The sequence below is a fragment of the Pseudophryne corroboree genome, unplaced genomic scaffold (genome assembly GCF_028390025.1).
Source record: "Pseudophryne corroboree isolate aPseCor3 unplaced genomic scaffold, aPseCor3.hap2 scaffold_1433, whole genome shotgun sequence".
Taxonomy (NCBI): Eukaryota; Metazoa; Chordata; class Amphibia; order Anura; family Myobatrachidae; genus Pseudophryne; species Pseudophryne corroboree.
Window position 1 is genome coordinate 49,577 of NW_026968061.1, and position 22,460 is coordinate 72,036.

The window sequence follows — 22,460 nt, forward strand, 5'->3', positions numbered from 1 at the left end:
CACACCGAAGAGCTGATTTTTTTGGTATTTTCACCAGGCATGTCAATGGCCATATTCCTCCCACAGACAACAGGTGTCTCCCCGGGTGCCTGACTTAAACAAACCACCTCACCATCAGAATCCTCCTGGTCAATTTCCTCCCCAGCGCCAGCAACACCCATATCCTCCTCATCCTGGTGTACTTCAACACTGACATCTTCAATCTGACTATCAGGAACTGGACTGCGGGTGCTCCTTCCAGCACTTGCAGGGGGCGTGCAAATGGTGGAAGGCGCATGCTCTTCACGTCCAGTGTTGGGAAGGTCAGGCATCGCAACCGACACAATTGGACTCTCCTTGTGGATTTGGGATTTCGAAGAACGCACAGTTCTTTGCTGTGCTTTTGCCAGCTTGAGTCTTTTCATTTTTCTAGCGAGAGGCTGAGTGCTTCCATCCTCATGTGAAGCTGAACCACTAGCCATGAACATAGGCCAGGGCCTCAGCCGTTCCTTGCCACTCCGTGTGGTAAATGGCATATTGGCAAGTTTACGCTTCTCCTCCGACAATTTTATTTTAGATTTTTGAGTTCTTTTTTTACTGATATTTGGTGTTTTGGATTTTACATGCTCTGTACTATGACATTGGGCATCGGCCTTGGCAGACAACGTTGCTGGCATTTCATCGTCTCGGCCATGACTAGTGGCAGCAGCTTCAGCACGAGGTGGAAGTCGATCTTGATCTTTCCCTATTTTTGGAACCTCAACATTTTTGTTCTCCATATTTTAATAGGCACAACTAAAAGGCACCTCAGGTAAACAATGGAGATGGATGGATACTAGTATACTTATGGATGACGAGCGACTGCCGACACAGAGGTAGCTACAGCCGTGGACTACCGTACTGTGGCCCTCATTCCGAGTCGTTCGCTCGGTATATTTCATCGCATCGCAGTGAAATTCCGCTTAGTACGCATGCGCAATATTCGCACTGCGACTGCGCCAAGTAATTTAACAATGAAGATAGTATTTTTACTCACGGCTTTTTCTTCGCTCCGGCGATCGTAATGTGATTGACAGGAAATGGGTGTTACTGGGCGGAAACACGGCGTTTCAGGGGCGTGTGGTTAAAAACGCTACCGTTTCCAGAAAAAACGCAGGAGTGGCCGGAGAAACGGAGGAGTGTCTGGGCGAACGCTGGGTGTGTTTATGACGTCAAACCAGGAACGACAAGCACTGAACTGATCGCAGATGCCGAGTAAGTCTGAAGCTACTCTGAAACTGCTAAGTAGTTTGTAATCGCAATATTGCGAATACATCGGTCGCAATTTTAAGAAGCTAAGATTCACTCCCAGTAGGCGGCGGCTTAGCGTGTGTAACTCTGCTAAAATCACCTTGCGAGCGATCAACTCGGAATGAGGGCCTGTGTCTGCTGCTAATATAGACTGGATGATAATGAGATAAAATTAAAATATATATATATATATATATATCACACTAGTACTGCAGCCGGACAGGTATATATTATGTAATGACGGACCTGCTGGACACTGTCTGTCAGCACTGCAGACTCCTAAAGTAAGCTACTAGTATCAAGAAGATAGAAAAAAAAAAACCACGGGTAGGTGGTATACAATTATGGATGGACGAGCGACTGCCGACACAGAGGTAACTACAGCCGTGGACTACCGTACTGTGTCTGCTGCTAATATAGACTGGATGATAATGAGATAAAATTAATATATATATATATATCACACTAGTACTGCAGCCGGACAGGTATATATTATGTAATGACGGACCTGCTGGACACTGTCTGTCAGCACTGCAGACTCCTAAAGTAAGCTACTAGTATCAAAAAGATAGAAAAAAAAAAAACCACGGGTAGGTGGTATACAATTATGGATGGACGAGCGACTGCCGACACAGAGGTAGCTACAGCCGTGGACTACCGTACTGTGTCTGCTGCTAATATAGACTGGATGATAATGAGATAAAATTAAAATATATATATATATATATATATCACACTAGTACTGCAGCCGGACAGGTATATATTATGTAATGACGGACCTGCTGGACACTGTCTGTCAGCACTGCAGACTCCTAAAGTAAGCTACTAGTATCAAGAAGATAGAAAAAAAAAAAACCACAGGTAGGTGGTATACAATTATGGATGGACGAGCGACTGCCGACACAGAGGTAGCTACAGCCGTGGACTACCGTACTGTGTCTGCTGCTAATATAGACTGGATGATAATGAGATAAAATTAAAATATATATATATTATATATCACACTAGTACTGCAGCCGGACAGGTATATATTATGTAATGACGGACCTGCTGGACACTGTCTGTCAGACTCAGCACTGCAGACTCCTAAAGTAAGCTACTAGTATCAAGAAGATAGAAAAAAAAAAAACCACGGGTAGGTGGTATACAATTATGGATGGACGAGCGACTGCCGACACAGAGGTAGCTACAGCCGTGGACTACCGTACTGTGTCTGCTGCTAATATAGACTGGATGATAATGAGATAAAATTAAAATATATATATATATCACACTAGTACTGCAGCCGGACAGGTATATATTATGTAATGACGGACCTGCTGGACACTGTCTGCAGAATGCGTTTATAAAAACACCACACGACGAGTGTTTTACTTTTTCAGGCAGACAATCACAATATACTGGTGGTCAGCAGACAATCACAATACTGGTGGTCAGTGGTCACTGGTCAGTCACACTGGCAGTGGCACTCTGGCAGCAAAAGTGTGCACTGTACTTAAAATATGTACTCCTGCTATAACTGCTCCCCAGTCTCCCCCACAATTAAGCTGTGTGAGCAGTGAGCACTCAGCACAGTCAGATAATGATATACAGTATTACATATAATGCAGCACACTGGGCTGAGCACAGATATGGTATGTGACTGTGTCACACTGTGTATCGTTTTTTTTCAGGCAGAGAACGGATTAATTAAACTGGTGGTCACTGGTCACACTATCAGCAGCAAGTAGTACTCCTCCTAATAATATGCTCCCCAAAATTTGTGTCTCTCTCTAGTACTCTAGTCTAAACGGAGAGGACGCCAGCCACGTCCTCTCCCTATCAATCTCAATGCACGTGTGAAAATGGCGGCGACGCGCGGCTCCTTATATAGAATCCGAGTCTCGCGATAGAATACGAGCCTCGCGAGAATCCGACAGCGGGATGATGACGTTCGGGCGCGCTCGGGTTAACCGAGCAAGGCGGGAAGATCCGAGTCGCTCGGCCCCGTGTAAAAAAACCTGAAGTTCGGGCGGGTTCGGATTCCGAGGAACCGAACCCGCTCATCTCTACCCTCTATACAGTACACTGACCTCTATATACCTGCTAGTACATCCCTGATGCCTATATTCCCTAAGCTAAATCCCAGACGCCTCTATTCCCTACGCTACATCCCTGACGCCTCTATTCCCTATGCTACATCCCTGACGCCTCTATACCCTACGCTACATCCCTGATGCCTCTATTCCCTACGCTACATTCCTGATGCCTCTATAACCTACGCTACATCCCTGACGCCTCTATACCCTACGCTACATCCCTGACGCCTCTATACAGTACAATGCATTACTGATCCCTCTAGACCATACATCAGAGAGATAGTGAAACACTGGAAAAAATAAGAATTTACTTACCGATAATTCTATTTCTCATAGTCCGTAGTGGATGCTGGTGACTCCGTAAGGACCATGGGGAATAGCGGCTCCGCAGGAGACTGGGCACATCTAAAGAAAGCTTTAGGACTAGCTGGTGTGCACTGGCTCCTCCCCCTATGACCCTCCTCCAAGCCTCAGTTAGGATACTGTGCCCGGACGAGCGTACACAATAAGGAAGGATTTTGAATCCCGGGTAAGACTCATACCAGCCACACCGATCACACCGTATAACTTGTGATCTGAACCCAGTTAACAGTATGATAACAGAGGAGCCTCTGAAAAGATGGCTCCCAACAATAATAACCCGATTTTTGTAACAATAACTATGTACAAGTATTGCAGACAATCCGCACTTGGGATGGGCACCCAGCATCCACTACGGACTATGAGAAATAGAATTATCGGTAAGTAAATTCTTATTTTCTCTAACGTCCTAAGTGGATGCTGGGGACTCCGTAAGGACCATGGGGATTATACCAAAGCTCCCAAACGGGCGGGAGAGTGCGGATGACTCTGCAGCACCGAATGAGAGAACTCCAGGTCCTCCTCAGCCAGGGTATCAAATTTGTAGAATTTAGCAAACGTGTTTGCCCCTGACCAAGTAGCTGCTCGGCAAAGTTGTAAAGCCGAGACCCCTCGGGCAGCCGCCCAAGATGAGCCCACTTTCCTTGTGGAACGGGCTTTTACAGATTTTAGCTGTGGCAGGCCTGCCACAGAATGTGCAAGCTGAATTGCACTACAATCCAACGAGCAATAGTCTGCTTAGAAGCAGAAACACCCAGCATGTTGGGTGCATACAGGATAAACAGCGAGTCAGATTTCCTGACTCCAGCCGTCCTGGAAACATCTTTTTCAGGGCCCTGACAACATCCAGCAACCTGGATTCCTCCAAGTCCCTAGTAGCCGCAGGCACCACAATAGGTTGGTTCAGGTGAAAACGCTGGAACCACCTTAGGGAGAAACTGAGGACGAGTCCTCAATTCCGCCCTGTCCGAATGGAAAATCAGATAAGGGCTTTCACAGGATAAAGCCGCCAATTCTGACACGCGCCTGGCCGAGGCCAGGGCCAACAGCATGACCACTTTCCATGTGAGATATTTTAACTCCACAGATTTAAGTGGTTCAAACCAATGTGACTTTTGGAACCCAAACTACATTGAGATCCCAAATTGCCACTGGAGGCACAAAAGGAGGCTGTATATGCAGTACCCCTTTTACAAACGTCTAAACTTCAGGGACTGAAGCTAGTTCTTTTTTGGAAGAAAATTGACAGGGCCGAAATCTGAACCTTAATGGACCCCAATTTCAGGCCCATAAACACTCCTGTTTGCAGGAAATGTAGGAATCGACCCAGTTGAATTTCCTCCGTCGGGCCTTACTGGCCTCGCACTACGCAACATATTTTCGCCAATTGCGGTGATAATGTTTTTTGCGGTTACATCCTTCCTGGCTATTGATCAGGATAGGGATGACTTCATCCGGAATGCCTTTTTTCCTTCAGGATCCGGTGTTCAACCGCCATGCCGTCAAACGCAGCCGCGGTAAGTCTTGGAACAGACAGGGTCCTTGCTGGAGCAGGTCCCTTCTTAGAGGTAGAGGCCACGGATCCTCCGTGAGCATCTCTTGAAGTTCCGGTTACCAAGTCCTTCTTGGCCAATCCGGAGCCACGAATATAGTGCTTTCTCCTCTCCATCTTATCAATCTCAGTACCTTGGGTATGAGAGGCAGAGGAGGGAACACATATACTGACTGGTACACCCACGGTGTTACCAGAGCGTCTACAACTATTGCCTGAGGGTCTCTTGACCTGGCGCAATACCTGTCGAGTTTTTTAATCATGTGGACGACTTCTGGGTGAAGTCCCCACTCTCCCGGGTGGAGGTCGTGCTGAGGAAGTCTGCTTCCCAGTTGTCCACTCCCGGAATGAATACTATTGACAGTGCTATCACATGATTTTCCGCCCAGCGAAGAATCCTTGCAGCTTCTGCCATTGCCCTCCTGCTTCTTGTGCCACCCTGTCTGTTTACGTGGGTGACTGCCATGATGTTGTCCGACTGGATCAACACCGGCTGACCTTGAAGCAGAGGTCTTGCTAAGCTTAGAGCATTGTAAATGGCCCTTAGCTTCAGGATATTTATGTGAAGTGATGTATCCCGGCTTGACCCTAAGCCCTGGATATTCCTTCCCTGTGTGACTGCTCCCCAGCCTCGCAGGCTGGCATCCGTGGTCACCAGGACCCAGTCCTGAATGCCGAATCTGCAGCCCTCTAGAAGATGAGCACTCTGCAACCACCACAGGATGGATACCCTTGTCCTTGGTGACAGGGTTATCCGCTGATGCATCTGAAAATGCGACCCGGACCATTTGTCCAGTAGGTTCCACTGGAAAGTTCTTGCGTGGAATCTAACGAATGGGATTGCTTCGTATGAAGCCATCATTTTTTCCCAGAACCCTTGTGCATTGATGCACTGAGACTTGGTTCGGTTTTAGGAGGTTCCTGATTAGCTCGGATAACTCCCTGGCTTTCTCTTCCGGGAGAAACACCTTTTTTCTGGACTGTGTCCAGGATCATCCCTAGGAAACAGAAGACAAGTCGTCGGAACCAGCAGCGATTTTGGAATATTGAGAATCCAATCGTGCTGCCGCAACACTACCTGAGATAGTGCTACACCGACCTCCAACTGTTCCCTGGATCTTACCCTTATCAGGGAATCGTCCAAGTAAGGGATAACTAAAATTCCCTTCCTTCGAAGGGATATCATTTCGTCCATTACCTTGGTAAAGACCCGGGGTGCCGTGGACCATCCCTACGGCAGCGTCTGAACTGATAGTGACAGTTCTGTACCATAACCTGAGGTACCCTTGGTGAGAAGGGTAAATTTTGACATGAAGGTAAGCATCCTTGATGTCCCGAGACATCATGTAGTCCCCTTCTTCCAGGTTCGCAATCACTACTCTGAGTGACTCAATCTTGAATTTGAACCTCTGTATGTAAGTGTTCAAAGATTTTAGATTTTAGATTTAGAATCGGTCTCACCGAGCCGTCTGGCTTCGGTACCACAATAGTGTGGAATAATACCCCGTTCCCTGTTGCAGGAGGGGTACCTTGATTATCACCTGCTGGGAATACAGCTTGTGAATGGCTTCCAAAACTGCCTCCCTGTCAGAGGGAGACGTCGGTAAAGCCAACTTTTGGAAACGGCGAGGGGGAGACGTCTCGAATTCCAATATGTACCCCTGAGATATTACCTGAAGGATCCAGGGGTCTACTTGCGAGTGAGCCCACTGCGCACTGAAATTCATTGAGAACGGGCCCCCACCGTGCCTGAGCTTGTATAGCCCTAGCGTCATACTGAGGGCTTGGCAGAGGCGGGAAAGGGTTTCTGTTCCTGGGAACTGGCTGATCTCTGCAGCCTTTTTCCTCTCCGTCTGTCACGAGCAGAAAAGAGGAACCTTTTGTCCGCTTGCCAACAAAGGACTGCGCCTGATAATACGGCGTCTTATTTTGAGAGGCGACCTGGGGTACAAACGTGGATTTCCCAGCTGTTGCCGTGGCCACCAGGTCTAAAGGACGACCCCAAATGTCCCCTTTCAAAGGCAATACTTCCAAATGCCGTTTGGAATCCGCATCACCTGACCATTTTACTGGTAGAATTGGACAACGCACTTATACTTGATGCCAGTCGGCAATTATTCCGCTGTGCATCATGCATATATAGAAATGCATCTTTTAAATGCTCTATAGGCAATAATATACTATCCTTATCTAGGATATCAATATTTCCAGTCAGGGAATCCGACCATGCCAACCCAGCACTGCACCTCCAGGCTGAGGCGATAGCTGGTCGCAGTATAACACCAGTATGTGTGTAAATACATTTTTGGATACCCTCCTGCTTTCTATCAGCAGGATCCTTAAGGGCGGCCATCTCATGAGAGGGTAGAGCCCTTGTTCTTACAAGCGTGTGAGCGCCTTATCCCCCCTAGGGGGTGTTTCCCAACGCACCCTAACCTCTGGCGGGAAAGGGTATGCAGCCAATACTTTTTAAGAAATTATCAAGTGTTATCGGGGGGAAACCCACGCATCATCACACACCTCATTTTATTTTTCAGATTTAGGAAAACTACAGGTAGTTTTTCCCCCACCGAACATAATACCCCTTTTTGGTGGTACTCGTATTATCAGAAATGTATAAAAACATTTTCCATTGTATCAATCATGTAACGTGTGGCCCTACTGGAAATCACGGTTGTCTCTTCACCGTCGACACAGGAGTCAGTATCCGTGTCGGCGTCTGTATCTGCCATCTGAGGTAACGGCCGCTTTAGAGCCCCTGACGGCCTATGAGACGTCTGGACAGGCACAAGCTGAGTAGCCGGCTGTCTCATGTCAACCACTGTTTTTATATAGAGCTGACACTGTCACGTAATTTTCAACAGTACATCCACTCAGGTGTCGACCCCCTAGGGGGTGACATCACTGTTACAGACACTCTGCTCCGTCTCCACATCATTTTTCTCCTCATATATGTCGACACAAACGTACCGACACACAGCACACACACAGGGAATGCTCTGATAGAGGACAGGACCCCACTAGCCCTTTGGGGAGACAGAGGGAGAGTATGCCAGCACACACCAGAGCGCTATATATATACAGGGATAACCTTATATAAGTGTTTTTCCCCTTATAGCTGCTGTATGTTTTAATACTGCGCCTAATTAGTGCCCCCCTCTCTTTTTTAACCCTTTCTGTAGTGTAGTGACTGCAGGGGAGAGCCAGGGGAGCTTCCCTCCAACTGAGCTGTGAGGGAAAATGGCGCCAGTGTGCTGAGGAGATAGGCTCCGCCCCCTTTCCGGCGGCCTTATCTCCCGGTTTTTTGTATATTTTGGCAGGGGTTAAATGCATCCATATAGCCCAGGAGCTATATGTGATGTATTTTTTGCCATGTAAGGTATTTCTGTCGTGTTTTATTGCGTCTCAGGGCGCCCCCCCCAGCGCCCTGCACCCTCAGTGACCGGAGTATGAAGTGTGCTGAGAGCAATGGCGCACAGCTGCAGTGCTGTGCGCTACCTTATTGAAGACAGGAACGTCTTCTGCCGCCGATTTTTCCGGACCTCTTCGCTCTTCTGGCTCTGTAAGGGGGCCGGCGGCGCGGCTCCGGGACCCATCCAGGCTGGACCTGTGATCGTCCCTCTGGAGCTAATGTCCAGTAGCCAAGAAGCCCAATCCACTCTGCACGCAGGTGAGTTCCCTTCTTCTCCCCTTAGTCCCTCGATGCAGTGAGCCTGTTGCCAGCAGGTCTCACTGAAAATAACAAACCTAAACTAAAACTTTCACTAAGAAGCTCAGGAGAGCCCCTAGTGTGCACCCTTCTCGTCGGGCACAGAAATCTAACTGAGGCTTGGAGGAGGGTCATAGGGGGAGGAGCCAGTGCACACCAGCTAGTCCTAAAGCTTTCTTTAGATGTGCCCAGTCTCCTGCGGAGCCGCTATTCCCCATGGTCCTTACGGAGTCCCCAGCATCCACTTAGGACGTTAGAGAAAATAAGGATAAAGTGGACTACAGAAACTGATGCTCTAAACAAAGGAGAGAGAGAGAGAGAGAAAAGCACAAGGGAAAGTGGGCAATCGGAACACCATAGAGAGAGGAGAGATAGAAATGCCTGAAAAAGTAAAGGGGGTTGGGTATGGCATCCGGCGCTCGGGATTCCAGCAGTCACATGATACCTAATCCTAATCCTAACCCTCTGGGGGGGGTTGGCGGATAGGGCTAACCCTCAGGGGGTGGCAGCTAGGACTAACCCACCTCCTAGTGCCTTCCCTAACACCCCCTCCCCCGGTCCTAACCCTCCCTCCAATACTCGCCTACGGGATGTTGGCTGTCTGTGTGCCGGCACCAGTCTCCCAAGTGGTGTCAGGATTCCAACATCGGTCAAATGACCGCCGGTATACCGTCTGCCGGGATGGTAAATGTATCCTGAGGACAGGTAGTGAGTGTGGAGGGATAGGTGGTTCAGTAAAATGTAACAGCTCAAACTGCGATCATTCACTGATAAATTGATTTATAGCTCTCCCTTTTTAACCATTGCAGTCATAAAAGCAATGTTTTTTAAACTTTTAAATAAAGCTTGTTAGCATCCCCAGCACACTGTATATGCTGGGAGATGTAGTTCTCAATATGAAAACATTTAATTACTGTATGAACTCTAATTCCCCAACTGAAACCTCTCACAAACACACACTCCTAAATCTAGTACACACACACACACACACACACATTTCCCCAGTACTGACAACTCTCATCACTTCCACACACTGACAACTCCCTCCTGCTCCTCTCCCCACTGACACTGACAGCTCCCTCACAGTCACACACATCCTCCACCCCCCCACACACACACTGATAGCACACATGCACAAATCCCCCCCTCCTCGACACTAACTGTCACGGACTGCTTGGGCAGCAGGCTCTGACTTGAAGTGCTGAAATTCAACAGCTCTCTCGAACTTGCAAGGCATGGCTGTGCAGCTGTCTCCAGCCATCTCCTTGCCCACTGTGTAATTTGTGGCGTTCTCTGATGTTCCCCGCTCAGCCTCTACAACCGGCACATAATGTACAGCAGTGGTGACTCCTGAGTATGGGCCTGGAGAACTCCGCCTACCGGGGGGTAGGGATTAATAATTTCAAAGGGGCAGAGCTAGGAGTGAAGCAGTGGACAGCAGTTGAGGGGCGTTTCAAACTGTAACAGGGTTGGGACAATTTCAGTATCCTTCCCTCACCGTCTAATTGGTCAGTCCCACGCTGATTGCCATAGCGCCCTTTTGAGACAGCAGAACTCTATCCCTTAGCCACGGTTGGCACAGCTGGATGGTGCCCCTGGCAAGTGCCATCCTGGCCAAGGGGTAGATACGCCCCTGAGGGTCAGGGTCAGCAACAGAAATCTCGGGGCCCAGTACACTGATATCTCTGGGGCCCCCTCAACCCCCCCTTAACTTGGCAGAGGGATCTTTAAAAAAAAATGGAGCCTTTGACTCGGACCGTCAGTGAGGCCGGCAGGTGGTTTTCATACTGGGCTATCCAGCTCTTCGGTGGCGGTGGCAGGGACATTCAGAAAAGGGCCAGCACAGCAACATGCATAATAATGGCAATACAGTATGGACCACAGGGACTGGACAAAGTGATGGGGTAAAAGGAGGGGGGAGGGTTTAGTTGGCCTGTTAATTGTTTTCCTGCTTAAATTGAGCAGTTGGTGGATACACTTTAAAAAGCAATATTGGCACTGTGGCCCCATTATTTCTGTTCTTAATACTTGGAGCCCTGAACAAGTGTCCCCTTTGTCCCCCCTGTCACCGGGCCTGTTCAGGCGTTACCTATGGAGAAGCTGCGACATGACATCCTAGGACACGATACTGCACCATGCATCACCATTATATTTCAGTGTGCCTTGTCAATATTTAAATCTTGTTCTGTGTGACGTGAGTTGTAAATGGTTGAAAATCTCTGTGCTACAGTATCGTCACCATGTAGTTATAACAACACCGCAAAACCACCAAAAGACGTGTTTTGGTAGAGGGACTGCTGGAGGGGCCCATTGGGGCCCCCAGTTTGCTACCCCACCCCAGTATACCTGTGCTGTAGCCAGTGGAAGGGGCACTATCTTCCCGGTGATCTCTTCGGGAAGATGGTGCCGCACATAGAAAGCAAAGACTCTGGCTGCACTCTCCTGCCCTCGCTCTAAGCAAGGTGATCGGGCCACAAAAGGACCCCTGTCGGACCCCGGCCTGTGGGCCACAAAATGATGCATTGGGGGCGGCATGCGGCCAATGGGTTTGACACCCCTGCCCTAGAGTATTTTATAATATATGGTAAAAATTAATAGATGTATAAAGATTAAATAAGCAACAAATTGGTGAAATAGATAAGTTTTGATAGGAGCGCTGGGTTCTATATATATATATATATTGACATTTGGTTATATATATGTATAGACTTTATAAATTCTTGACAGAGATGTGCCTGAGCAGCAGCCCTCCCCAGCCCTATCTCAAATCATACTTATTTTGCATAGGAGATACCATGGTCATGAAGATTGTTCTCCCAGGGTGAGGTTCATTCATTGCATTCTGGGTATGCTGATCCCTGTGATTTCCCCAAATGTGGGAAACTGGACTGCATTATTTGTGGTAGTGAGGTACTGTGTTTGTGCTTTCCTCTGGTCAGCTCTGGTAAAAGTCAGATTTCTTTATCTCAGATCTTCCTCTAGCCTTGTTCTTCTTTCGAGAGTTCCCTTGTGCTGCCTCAGTTGGATCTCCTTCACTTGACAGGGGGGTGCCCGAGCAGCGACCCTCCCCAGCTCTAGCCCAACTCCTACTTACCTGCCAGGTGAGATACTATGATCATGAAGGTGCTTCTCCCAGGGCAAGGCTCACCCATTGCACTCTGGGTGTGCTGCTCCTGCGGTTTCCCCAAATGTTGGACACTTGACTGCATAATTTGTGTTTCCCCTGGTCGGCTCTCGTATAATATAGATCTCTTTGTCTCAGGTCTCTCTCCAGCCTAGTTTGCTGTCTGTTTCCACTTCTCTTTTCTTGAGCCACTCCCTTCTATGCCCTTGCTCACTATCCTGACTTCTCCAGTCTGCTTACTTTGTGCCTTCCAACGCACAATACAAACTACAGGTAGTGCTGCAGGGCCCACGCCCTTTTACTTGCCTTACAGAGCAGCTCTGGAGCTGTTACAGTGCCCAGCTGCTGCAAGAAATCAGCTTGAATGCTTCAGGGGCTGGGGCATAGCCAACATGAGCCCCACACCGAAGGAGGGTGGAGGTGTTTAATGTGAACTAGGGGTCATCCAAGCGCCGCAAAAGGCCGCCATGCCCTGCACGCCCCTTTTCTCTTTTCATATGCAGACGAGGGTTGACGCCAACTTTGACCCACTGCTTGGATGACATCACCATATGCAAATCCATCTGCTGCAGGCCTTCCCCCAGGAATGCTTGCACTAGTTGTTGCATTTGGTTTGTTGTTTGGGGGTGCTTCAGTATTAGGCAGCCTTCTGCCCTCCCATGTTCATCTGAAAATATGTGTTCTCCCTGCAGTTGTTGTCCCCAGATGAGAGTTTCCTTATGCTGCCTCAGTCGTTAACCGTGGCTGGATCTTATTGGCACTCGCGGTCGGGATATTCCTCCCTGCCGTGGGGTAGAGACCTCCTTTTGCTCGGTCTCAAATTGCTTTTTCCCCTTCACCGCTGTCTTTACATCAGACGTCCGCCGTGATGTAGCTCGTTCATGAATGGGCTTATATCTCAGCAATCAGAGTGTCTGGTAGTCACCTTCCTTACGCGTTTCTCCGCTGTTATCCAAGAGCGGTTTCGTCAGAGGATACATCAGCAGCCTAGCAGGCTCTTTTTAAAATGCACCGGACCAATAGCATTACTAATTAGTTGATTGGATATATACATGTACTAATTGGATGCATACATGTAATGACTCACATATGGAACAACTTTCTAATTGCAATTGCACATATAAAGGCATTTCATAATATAAAAATAAGCAACATGGTGATTAAAAATAATAATAAAATAAGCAACAAGGTGGTTTAAAAAATAACAGAAAATATATAATCTATATACAGATTAACCTCTAATCCAGGCCTGGCCAACCTGTGGCTCTCCAGCTGTTGTAAAACTACAAGTCCCATCATGCTTTGCCACAGTTTTGCTATTAGGGAATGCTAAAACTGTGGCAATGCATGCTGGGATGTGTAGTTTCACAACATCTGGAGAGCCACAGGTTGGCCAGGCCTGCTCTAATCTTTCAATCAATACCTCATCTCTATAATCACATACACATAATTCAGAGACCCAGCACTAAGGATCCCCATTTACTTATATAAAACCTTTTAGGGTAACATAAATCCAACACACTACTAAAGCAGCTCTTGTGGCGCAGGGGAAACATCACCTGCACTCTATGCAGCGAGTCCCATGTTCGAATCCAACCCGCTCAGCTTAACATCCATATTATTTATTTACTTTTAATGGGATCATTCTATCAATTCATTTTTACCTTTAATTTTTGTTAATATTATTTCTATATTTCATTATTTTAACCCCTGGAATAATTACATTGCTGCTTAAACAACAAAAAGAATTGAAGAAAGAATAATTATTAAACAGACAATTTAAGGATTCGAAGATTTAAAGATTTAAAGATGTAAAAATTTAAAACAGGGAGGGGGGGGGGGAGGGAGGGGGGCCTTTTGGGAGAAGGAGGGAAAAAAAATAAAAAAATAAAAAATATATATATATATAGAACCAAGAGAAAGTGTAAAAAGAGGATGGAGGAAGAAATCTGATGTTCATCATTACTAGTGGATTTTACTAAAGAACTTTAAAGGAACACACACAACAGGATTATACAGTTTCATACTAAGAGGAATGCTGTTCCCAAAATAGCTACTTCTAATAATTTTGTTTATTTATTAAACATACAATAAATGGATATTCAATAAATAATATATTAGGTAAATCAATAGATAAAATCTTCAGAGACTGCCAATGTTGTTCAGTTCGATGCTCTCAATCAGACCATCAGGTGTAGGGGTACCCAAAGAAAAAATCCAAAATGCCTCCCTTGTCAAGTAAAGGAGATTCAACTGAGGCAGCACAAGGGAACTCTCATCTGGGGACAACAACTGCAGGGAGAACACATATTTTCAGATGAACATGGGAGGGCAGAAGGCTGCCTAATACTGAAGCACCCCCAAACAACAAACCAAATGCAACAACTAGTACAAGCATTCCTTGGGGAAGGTCTGCAGAAGATGGAATTGCATACGGTGATGTCATCCAAGCAGTGGGCCAAAGTTGGCTGGAACCCTTATCTGCATATGAAAAGAGAAAAGGGGTATGCAGGGCATGGCGGCCTTTTGCTGCGCTTGGATGACCCCTAGTTCGCATTAAACACCCCCACCCTCCTTCGGTGTGGGGCTCATGTTGGCCATGCCCCAGCCCCTGAAGCATTCAAGCTGATTTCTTGCAGCAGCTGGGCACTGTAACAGCTCCAGAGCTGCTCTGTAAGGCAACTAAAAGGGTGTGGGCCCTGCAGCACTACCTGTAGTTCGCATTGTGCGTTGGAAGGCACAAAGTAAGCAGACGGGAGAAGTCAGGGTAGTGCGCAAGGGCATAGAAGGGAGCGGCTCAAGAAAAGAGAAGTGGAAACAGTCAGCAAACTAGGCAGGAGAGAGACCTGAGACAAAGAGATCTGAATTATATGAGAGCCGACCAGGGGAAACACAAATTATGCAGTCAAGTTTCCCACATTTGGGGAATTCAAAGGGGCAGCACACCCAGAGTGCAATGGGTGAGCCTTGCCCTGGGAGAAGCACCTACATGATCATAGTATCTCACCTGGCAGGTAAGTAGGAGTTGGGCTAGAGCTGGGGAGGGTCGCTGCTCGGGCACCCCCCTGTCAAGTGAAGGAGATCCAACTGAGGCAGCACAAGGGAACTCTCGAAAGAAGAACAAGGCTAGAGGAAGATCTGAGACAAAGAAATCTGACTTTTACCAGAGCTGACCAGAGGAAAGCACAAACACAGTCCCCCACTACCACAAATAATGCAGTCGAGTTTCCCACATTTGGGGAAATCACAGGGGTCAGCATACCCAGAATGCAATGAATGAACCTCACCCTAGGAGAACAATCTTCATGACCATGGTATCTCCTATGCAAAATAAGTATGATTTGGGATAGGGCTGGGGAGGGCCGCTGCTCAGGCATATCTCTGTCAAGTAAAGGAGATTCAACTGAGGCAGCACAAGGGAACTCTCATCTGGGGACAACAACTGCAGGGAGAATACATATTTTCAAATGAACATGGGAGGGCAGAAGGCTGCCTAATACTGAAGCACCCCCAAACAACAAACCAAATGCAACAACTAGTACAAGCATTCCTGGGGGAAGGTCTGCAGAAGACGGATTTGCATACAGTGATGTCATCCAAGCAGTGGGCCAAAGTTGGCTGGAACCCTCATCTGCATATGAAAAGAGAAAAGGGGTATGCAGGGCATGGCGGCCTTTTGCGGCGCTTGGATGACCCTTAGTTCGCATTAAACACCCCCACCCTCCTTCGGTGTGGGGCTCATGTTGGCAATGCCCCAGCATTCAAGCTGATTTCTTGCAGCAGCTTGGCACTGTAACAGCTCCAGAGCTGCTCTGTAAGGCAAGTAACAGGTTGTGGGCCATGCAGCACTACCTGTAGTTTGCATTGTGCATTGGAAGGCACAAAGTAAGCAGACAGGAGAAGTCAGGATAGTGCACAAGGGTATAGAAGGGAGGGGCTCAAAAAAAAAGAAGTGGAAACAGACAGCAAACTAGGCTGGAGAGAGACCTTAGACAAAGAGATCTGAATTATATGAAAGCCGACCAGTGGAAACACAAATTATGCAGTCAAGTTTCCCACATTTGGGGAAATCACAGGGGCAGCACACCCAGAGTGCAATGGGTGAGCCTTGCCCTGGGAGAAGCACCTTCATGATCATAGTATCTCACCTGGCAGGTAAGTAGGAGTTGGGCTAGAGCTGGGGAGGGTCGCTGCTCGGGCACCCCCCTGTCAAGTGAAGGAGATCCAACTGAGGCAGCACAAGGGAACTCTCGAAAGAAGAACAAGGCTAGAGGAAGATCTGAGACAAAGAAATCTGACTTTTACCAGAGCTGACCAGAGGAAAGCACAAACACAGTCCCCCACTACCACAAATAATGCAGTCAAGTTTCCCACATTTGGGGAAATCACAGGGGTCAGCATACCCAGAATGCAATGAATGAACCTCACCCTGGGAGAACAATTTTCATGACCATGGTATCTCCTATGCAAAATAAGTATGATTTGGGATAGGGCTGGGGAGGGCCGCTGCTCAGGCACATCTCTGTCAAGTAAAGGAGATTCAACTGAGGCAACACAAGGGAACTCTCATCTGGGGACAACAACTGCAGGGAGAACACATATTTTCAAATGAACATGGGAGGGCAGAAGGCTGCCTAATACTGAAGCACCCCCAAACAACAAACCAAATGCAACAACTAGTACAAGCATTCCTGGGGGAAGGTCTGCAGAAGACGGATTTGCATACAGTGATGTCATCCAAGCAGTGGGCCAAAGTTGGCTGGAACCCTCATCTGCATATGAAAAGAGAAAAGGGGTATGCAGGGCATGGCGGCCTTTTGCGGCGCTTGGATGACCCTTAGTTCGCATTAAACACCCCCACCCTCCTTCGGTGTGGGGCTCATGTTGGCAATGCCCCAGCCCCTGAAGCATTCAAGCTGATTTCTTGCAGCATCTGGGCACTGTAACAGCTCCATAGCTGCTCTGTAAGGCAAGTTAAAGGGTGTGGGTCCTGCAGCACTACCTGTAGTTCGCATTGTGCATTGGAAGGCACAAAGTAAGCAGACGGGAGAAGTCAGGATAGTGCGCAAGGGCATAGAAGGGAGCGGCTCAAGAAAAGAGAAGTGGAAACAGACAGCAAACTAGGCTGGAGAGAGACCTGAGACAAAGAGATCTGAATTATACGAGAGCCGACCAGGGGAAACACAAATTATGCAGTCAAGTGTCCCACATTTGGGGAAATCGCAGGAGCAGCACACCCAGAGTGCAATGGGTGAGCCTTGCCCTGGGAGAAGCACCTTCATGATCATAGTATCTCACCTGGCAGGTAAGTAGGAGTTGGGCTATAGCTGGGGAGGGTCGCTGCTCAAGCACCCCTCTGTCAAGTGAAGGAGATCCAACTGAGGCAGCACAAGGGAACTCTCAAAAGAAGAATAAGGCTAGAGGAAGAAATGAGACAAAGAAATCTGACTTTTACCAGAGCTGACCAGAGGAAAGCACAAACACAGTCCCCCACTACTACAAATAATGCAGTCAAGTTTCCCACATTTGGGGAAATCACAGGGGTCAGCATACCCAGAATGCAATGAATGACCCTCACCCTGGGGGAACAATCTTCTTGACCATGGTATCTCCTATGCAAAATAAGTATGATTTGAGATAGGGCTAGGGAGGTCCGCTGCTCAGGCACATCTCTGTCAAGTAAAGGAGATTCAACTGAGGCAGCACAAGGGAACTCTCATCTGGGGACAACAACTGCAGGGAGAACACATATTTTCAGATGAACATGGGAGGGCAGAAGGCTGCCTAATACTGAAGCACCCCCAAACAACAAACCAAATGCAACAACTAGTGCAAGCATTCCTGGGGGAAGGCCTGCAGCAGATTGATTTGCATATGGTAATGCCATCCAAGCAGTGGGTCAAAGTTGGCTTCAACCCTCGTCTGCATATGAAAAGAGAAAAGGTGCGTGCAGGGCATGGCGGCCTTTTGCGGCGCTTGGATGACCCCTAGTTCGCATTAAACACCTCCACCCTCCTTCGGTGTGGGGCTCATGTTGGCTATGCCCCAGCCCCTGAAGCATTCAAGCTGATTTCTTGCAGCAGCTGGGCACTGTAACATCCCCAGAGCTGCTCTGTAAGGCAAGTAAAAGGGTGTGGGCCCTGCAGCACTACCTGTAGTTTGCATTGTGCATTGGAAAGCACAAAGTAAGCAGACGGGAGAAGTCAGGATAGTGCGCAAGGGCATAGAAGGGAGCGGCTCAAGAAAAGAGAAGTGGAAACAGACAGCAAACTAGGCTGGAGAGAGACCTGAGACAAAGAGATCTGAATTATACGAGAGCCGACCAGGGGAAACACAAATTATGCAGTCAAGTTTCCCACATTTGGGGAAATCGCAGGAGCAGCACACCCAGAGTGCAATGGGTGAGCCTTGCACTGGGAGTAGCAACTTCCTGATCATAGTATCTCACCTGGCAGGTAAGTAGGAGTTGGGCTAGAGCTGGGGAGGGTCGCTGCTCGGGCACCCCCCAGTCAAGTGAAGGAGATCCAACTGAGGCAGCACAAGGGAACTCTCGAAAGAAGAACAAGGCTAGAGGAAGATCTGAGACAAAGAAATCTGACTTTTACCAGAGCTGACCAGAGGAAAGCACAAACACAGTCCCCCACTATCACAAATAATGCAGTCGAGTTTCCCACATTTGGGGAAATCACAGGGGTCAGCATACCCAGAATGCAATGAATGAACCTCACCCTGGGAGAACAATCTTCATGACCATGGTATCTCCTATGCAAAATAAGTATGATTTGGGATAGGGCTGGGGAGGGCCGCTGCTCAGGCATATATCTGTCAAGTAAAGAAGATTCAACTGAGGCAGCACAAGGGAACTCTCATCTGGGGACAACAACTGCAGGGAGAACACATATTTTCAAATGAACATGGGAGGGCAGAAGGCTGCCTAATACTGAAGCACCCCCAAACAACAAACCAAATGCAACAACTAGTACAAGCATTCCTGGGGGAAGGTCTGCAGAAGACGGATTTGCATACAGTGATGTCATCCAAGCAGTGGGCCAAAGTTGGCTGGAACCCTCATCTGCATATGAAAAGAGAAAAGGGGTATGCAGGGCATGGCGGCCTTTTGCTGCGCTTGGATGACCCTTAGTTCGCATTAAACACCCCCACCCTCCTTCGGTGTGGGGCTCATGTTGGCAATGCCCCAGCCCCTGAAGCATTCCAGCTGATTTCTTGCAGCAGCTGGGCACTGTAACAGCTCCAGAGCTGCTCTGTAAGGCAACTAAAAGGGTGTGGGCCCTGCAGCACTACCTGTAGTTCGCATTGTGCGTTGGAAGGCACAAAGTAAGCAGACGGGAGAAGTCAGGATAGTGCGCAAGGGCATAGAAGGGAGCGGCTCAAGAAAAGAGAAGTGGAAACAGACAGCAAACTAGGCTGGAGAGAGACCTGAGACAAAGAGATCTGAATTATACGAGAGCCGACCAGAGGAAACACAAATTATGCAGTCAAGTGTCCCACATTTGGGGAAATCGCAGGAGCAGCACACCCAGAGTGCAATGGGTGAGCCTTGCCCTGGGAGAAGCACCTTCCTGATCATAGTATCTCACCTGGCAGGTAAGTAGGAGTTGGGCTAGAGCTGGGGAGGGTCGCTGCTCGGGCACCCCCCTGTCAAGTGAAGGAGATCCAACTGAGGCAGCACAATGGAACTCTCGAAAGAAGAACAAGGCTAGAGGAAGATCTGAGACAAAGAAATCTGACTTTTACCAGAGCTGACCAGAGGAAAGCACAAACACAGTCCCCCACTACCACAAATAATGCAGTCGAGTTTCCCACATTTGGGGAAATCACAGGGGTCAGCATACCCAGAATGCAATGAATGAACCTCACCCTGGGAGAACAATCTTCATGACCATGGTAACTCCTATGCAAAATAAGTATGATTTGGGATAGGGCTGGGGAGGGCCGCTGCTCAGGCATATCTCTGTCAAGTAAAGGAGATTCAACTGAGGCAGCACAAGGGAACTCTCATCTGGGGACAACAACTGCAGGGAGAACACATATTTTCAAATGAACATGGGAGGGCAGAAGGCTGCCTAATACTGAAGCACCCCCAAACAACAAACCAAATGCAACAACTAGTACAAGCATTCCTGGGGGAAGGTCTGCAGAAGACGGATTTGCATACAGTGATGTCATCCAAGCAGTGGGCCAAAGTTGGCTGGAACCCTCATCTGCATATGAAAAGAGAAAAGGGGTATGCAGGGCATGGCGGCCTTTTGTGGCGCTTGGATGACCCTTAGTTCGCATTAAACACCCCCACCCTCCTTCGGTGTGGGGCTCATGTTGGCAATGCCCCAGCCCCTGAAGCATTCAAGCTGATTTCTTGCAGCAGCTGGGCACTGTAACAGCTCCAGAGCTGCTCTGTAAGGCAAGTAAAAGGGTGTGGGTCCTGCAGCACTACCTGTAGTTCGCATTGTGCATTGGAAGGCACAAAGTAAGCAGACGGGAGAAGTCAGGATAGTGCGCAAGGGCATAGAAGGGAGCGGCTCAAGAAAAGAGAAGTGGAAACAGACAGCAAACTAGGCTGGAGAGAGACCTGAGACAAAGAGATCTGAATTATACGAGAGCCGACCAGGGGAAACACAAATTATGCAGTCAAGTGTCCCACATTTGGGGAAATCGCAGGAGCAGCACACCCAGAGTGCAATGGGTGAGCCTTGCCCTGGGAGAAGCAGCTTCATGATCATAGTATCTAACCTGGCAGGTAAGTAGGAGTTGGGCTATAGCTGGGGAGGGTCGCTGCTCAAGCACCCTTCTGTCAAGTGAAGGAGATCCAACTGAGGCAGCACAAGGGAACTCTCAAAAGAAGAATAAGGCTAGAGGAAGAAATGAGACAAAAAAATCTGACTTTTACCAGAGCTGACCAGAGGAAAGCACAAACACAGTCCCCCACTACTACAAATAATGCAGCCAAGTTTCCCACATTTGGGGAAATCACAGGGGTCAGCATACCCAGAATGCAATGAATGACCCTCACCCTGGGAGAACAATCTTCTTGACCATGGTATCTCCTATGCAAAATAAGTATGATTTGAGATAGGGCTGGGGAGGGCCGCTGCTCAGGCACATCTCTGTCAAGTAAAGGAGATTCAACTGAGGCAGCACAAGGGAACTCTCATCTGGGGACAACAACTGCAGGGAGAACACATATTTTCAGATGAACATGGGAGGGCAGAAGGCTGCCTAATACTGAAGCACCCCCAAACAACAAACCAAATGCAACAACTAGTGCAAGCATTCCTGGGGGAAGGCCTACAGCAGATGGATTTGCATATGGTGATGTCATCCAAGCAGTGGGCCAAAGTTGGCTGGAACCCTCATCTGCATATGAAAAGAGAAAAGGGGTATGCAGGGCATGGCGGCCTTTTGCAGCGCTTGGATGACCCTTAGTTCGCATTAAACACCCCCACCCTCCTTCGGTGTGGGGCTCATGTTGGCAATGCCCCAGCCCCTGAAGCATTCAAGCTGATTTCTCTGCAGCAGCTGGGCACTGTAACAGCTCCAGAGCTGCTCTGTGAGGCAGTTAAAAGGGTGAGGGCCCTGCAGCACTACCTGAAGTTTGCATTGTGTGTTGGAAGGCATAGAAGGGAGCGGCTCAAGAAAAGAGAAGTGGAAACAGACAGCAAACTAGGCTGGAGAGAGACCTGAGACAAAGAGATCTGAATTATACGAGAGCCGACCAGGGGAAACACAAATTATGCAGTCAAGTTTCCAACATTTGGGGAAATCACAGGGGCAGCACACCCAGAGTGCAATGGGTGAGCCTTGCCCTGGGAGAAGCACCTACATGATCATAGTATCTCACCTGGCAGGTAAGTAGGAGTTGGGCTAGAGCTGGGGAGGGTCGCTGCTCGGGTACCCCCCTGCGCATTGTGGCGCATACGCATGTGCAGTGCAAACCAAATTGCCCGCTGGGTGAAAATAAATTGAAACGATCTGGTCTGAATAAGCCTCAATCTCTATTCACGGGAGACAGAGGGGCTGGGGCATGGCCAGCAGCTCACAGAGCACCTATAATGACAAAAATGGGAGACATGGCTCATGATCGCGATATACCTGCGAAGGTACGCCCTCTACTGATTGACAGGCAGAGGCATTCGCATTTTCTACAACCACCAATATATTCTGCTGCACTATATCTATATTTGCAAAGCTAATTCTGCTGGGTAATTACAATTGACTACAACCACCAATATATTCTGCTGCACTATATCTATATATGAAAAGCTAATTCTGCTGAGTAATTACAATTGACTACAACCACCAATATATTCTGCTGCACTGTATCTATATATGCAAAGCTAATTCTGCTGGGTA

General features: G+C 48.2%; 13 non-coding genes and 2 pseudogenes across 13 annotated transcripts; 2 read left to right on the top strand and 13 right to left on the bottom strand.

Annotated features, from left to right (window-relative positions):
• The first annotated feature begins 11,738 nt into the window (after window positions 1–11,738).
• On the top strand, window positions 11,739–11,902 carry LOC134996753 (U1 spliceosomal RNA). Its single transcript, XR_010199332.1, has one exon. It is a non-coding gene; the product is annotated as a U1 spliceosomal RNA (small nuclear RNA).
• Window positions 11,903–12,054: 152 nt separating this feature from the next.
• LOC134996769 (U1 spliceosomal RNA) lies at window positions 12,055–12,196 on the top strand (annotated as a pseudogene).
• Window positions 12,197–14,972: 2,776 nt separating this feature from the next.
• On the bottom strand, window positions 14,973–15,114 carry LOC134996767 (U1 spliceosomal RNA; annotated as a pseudogene).
• Window positions 15,115–15,266: 152 nt separating this feature from the next.
• Window positions 15,267–15,430, bottom strand: LOC134996744 (U1 spliceosomal RNA). The gene has a single exon (XR_010199323.1). It is a non-coding gene; the product is annotated as a U1 spliceosomal RNA (small nuclear RNA).
• A 662-nt stretch (window positions 15,431–16,092) lies between these two features.
• On the bottom strand, window positions 16,093–16,255 carry LOC134996760 (U1 spliceosomal RNA). Its single transcript, XR_010199339.1, has one exon. It is a non-coding gene; the product is annotated as a U1 spliceosomal RNA (small nuclear RNA).
• A 152-nt stretch (window positions 16,256–16,407) lies between these two features.
• Window positions 16,408–16,571, bottom strand: LOC134996748 (U1 spliceosomal RNA). The gene has a single exon (XR_010199327.1). It is a non-coding gene; the product is annotated as a U1 spliceosomal RNA (small nuclear RNA).
• Window positions 16,572–17,242: 671 nt separating this feature from the next.
• Window positions 17,243–17,405, bottom strand: LOC134996758 (U1 spliceosomal RNA). The gene has a single exon (XR_010199337.1). It is a non-coding gene; the product is annotated as a U1 spliceosomal RNA (small nuclear RNA).
• A 152-nt stretch (window positions 17,406–17,557) lies between these two features.
• Window positions 17,558–17,721, bottom strand: LOC134996751 (U1 spliceosomal RNA). The gene has a single exon (XR_010199330.1). It is a non-coding gene; the product is annotated as a U1 spliceosomal RNA (small nuclear RNA).
• Window positions 17,722–18,392: 671 nt separating this feature from the next.
• LOC134996764 (U1 spliceosomal RNA) lies at window positions 18,393–18,555 on the bottom strand. The gene has a single exon (XR_010199343.1). It is a non-coding gene; the product is annotated as a U1 spliceosomal RNA (small nuclear RNA).
• Window positions 18,556–18,707: 152 nt separating this feature from the next.
• Window positions 18,708–18,871, bottom strand: LOC134996774 (U1 spliceosomal RNA). The gene has a single exon (XR_010199348.1). It is a non-coding gene; the product is annotated as a U1 spliceosomal RNA (small nuclear RNA).
• Window positions 18,872–19,542: 671 nt separating this feature from the next.
• Window positions 19,543–19,705, bottom strand: LOC134996756 (U1 spliceosomal RNA). The gene has a single exon (XR_010199335.1). It is a non-coding gene; the product is annotated as a U1 spliceosomal RNA (small nuclear RNA).
• Window positions 19,706–19,857: 152 nt separating this feature from the next.
• On the bottom strand, window positions 19,858–20,021 carry LOC134996746 (U1 spliceosomal RNA). Its single transcript, XR_010199325.1, has one exon. It is a non-coding gene; the product is annotated as a U1 spliceosomal RNA (small nuclear RNA).
• Window positions 20,022–20,692: 671 nt separating this feature from the next.
• Window positions 20,693–20,855, bottom strand: LOC134996771 (U1 spliceosomal RNA). The gene has a single exon (XR_010199346.1). It is a non-coding gene; the product is annotated as a U1 spliceosomal RNA (small nuclear RNA).
• Window positions 20,856–21,007: 152 nt separating this feature from the next.
• Window positions 21,008–21,171, bottom strand: LOC134996749 (U1 spliceosomal RNA). The gene has a single exon (XR_010199328.1). It is a non-coding gene; the product is annotated as a U1 spliceosomal RNA (small nuclear RNA).
• Window positions 21,172–21,800: 629 nt separating this feature from the next.
• LOC134996762 (U1 spliceosomal RNA) lies at window positions 21,801–21,963 on the bottom strand. Its single transcript, XR_010199341.1, has one exon. It is a non-coding gene; the product is annotated as a U1 spliceosomal RNA (small nuclear RNA).
• Window positions 21,964–22,460: the final 497 nt, after the last annotated feature.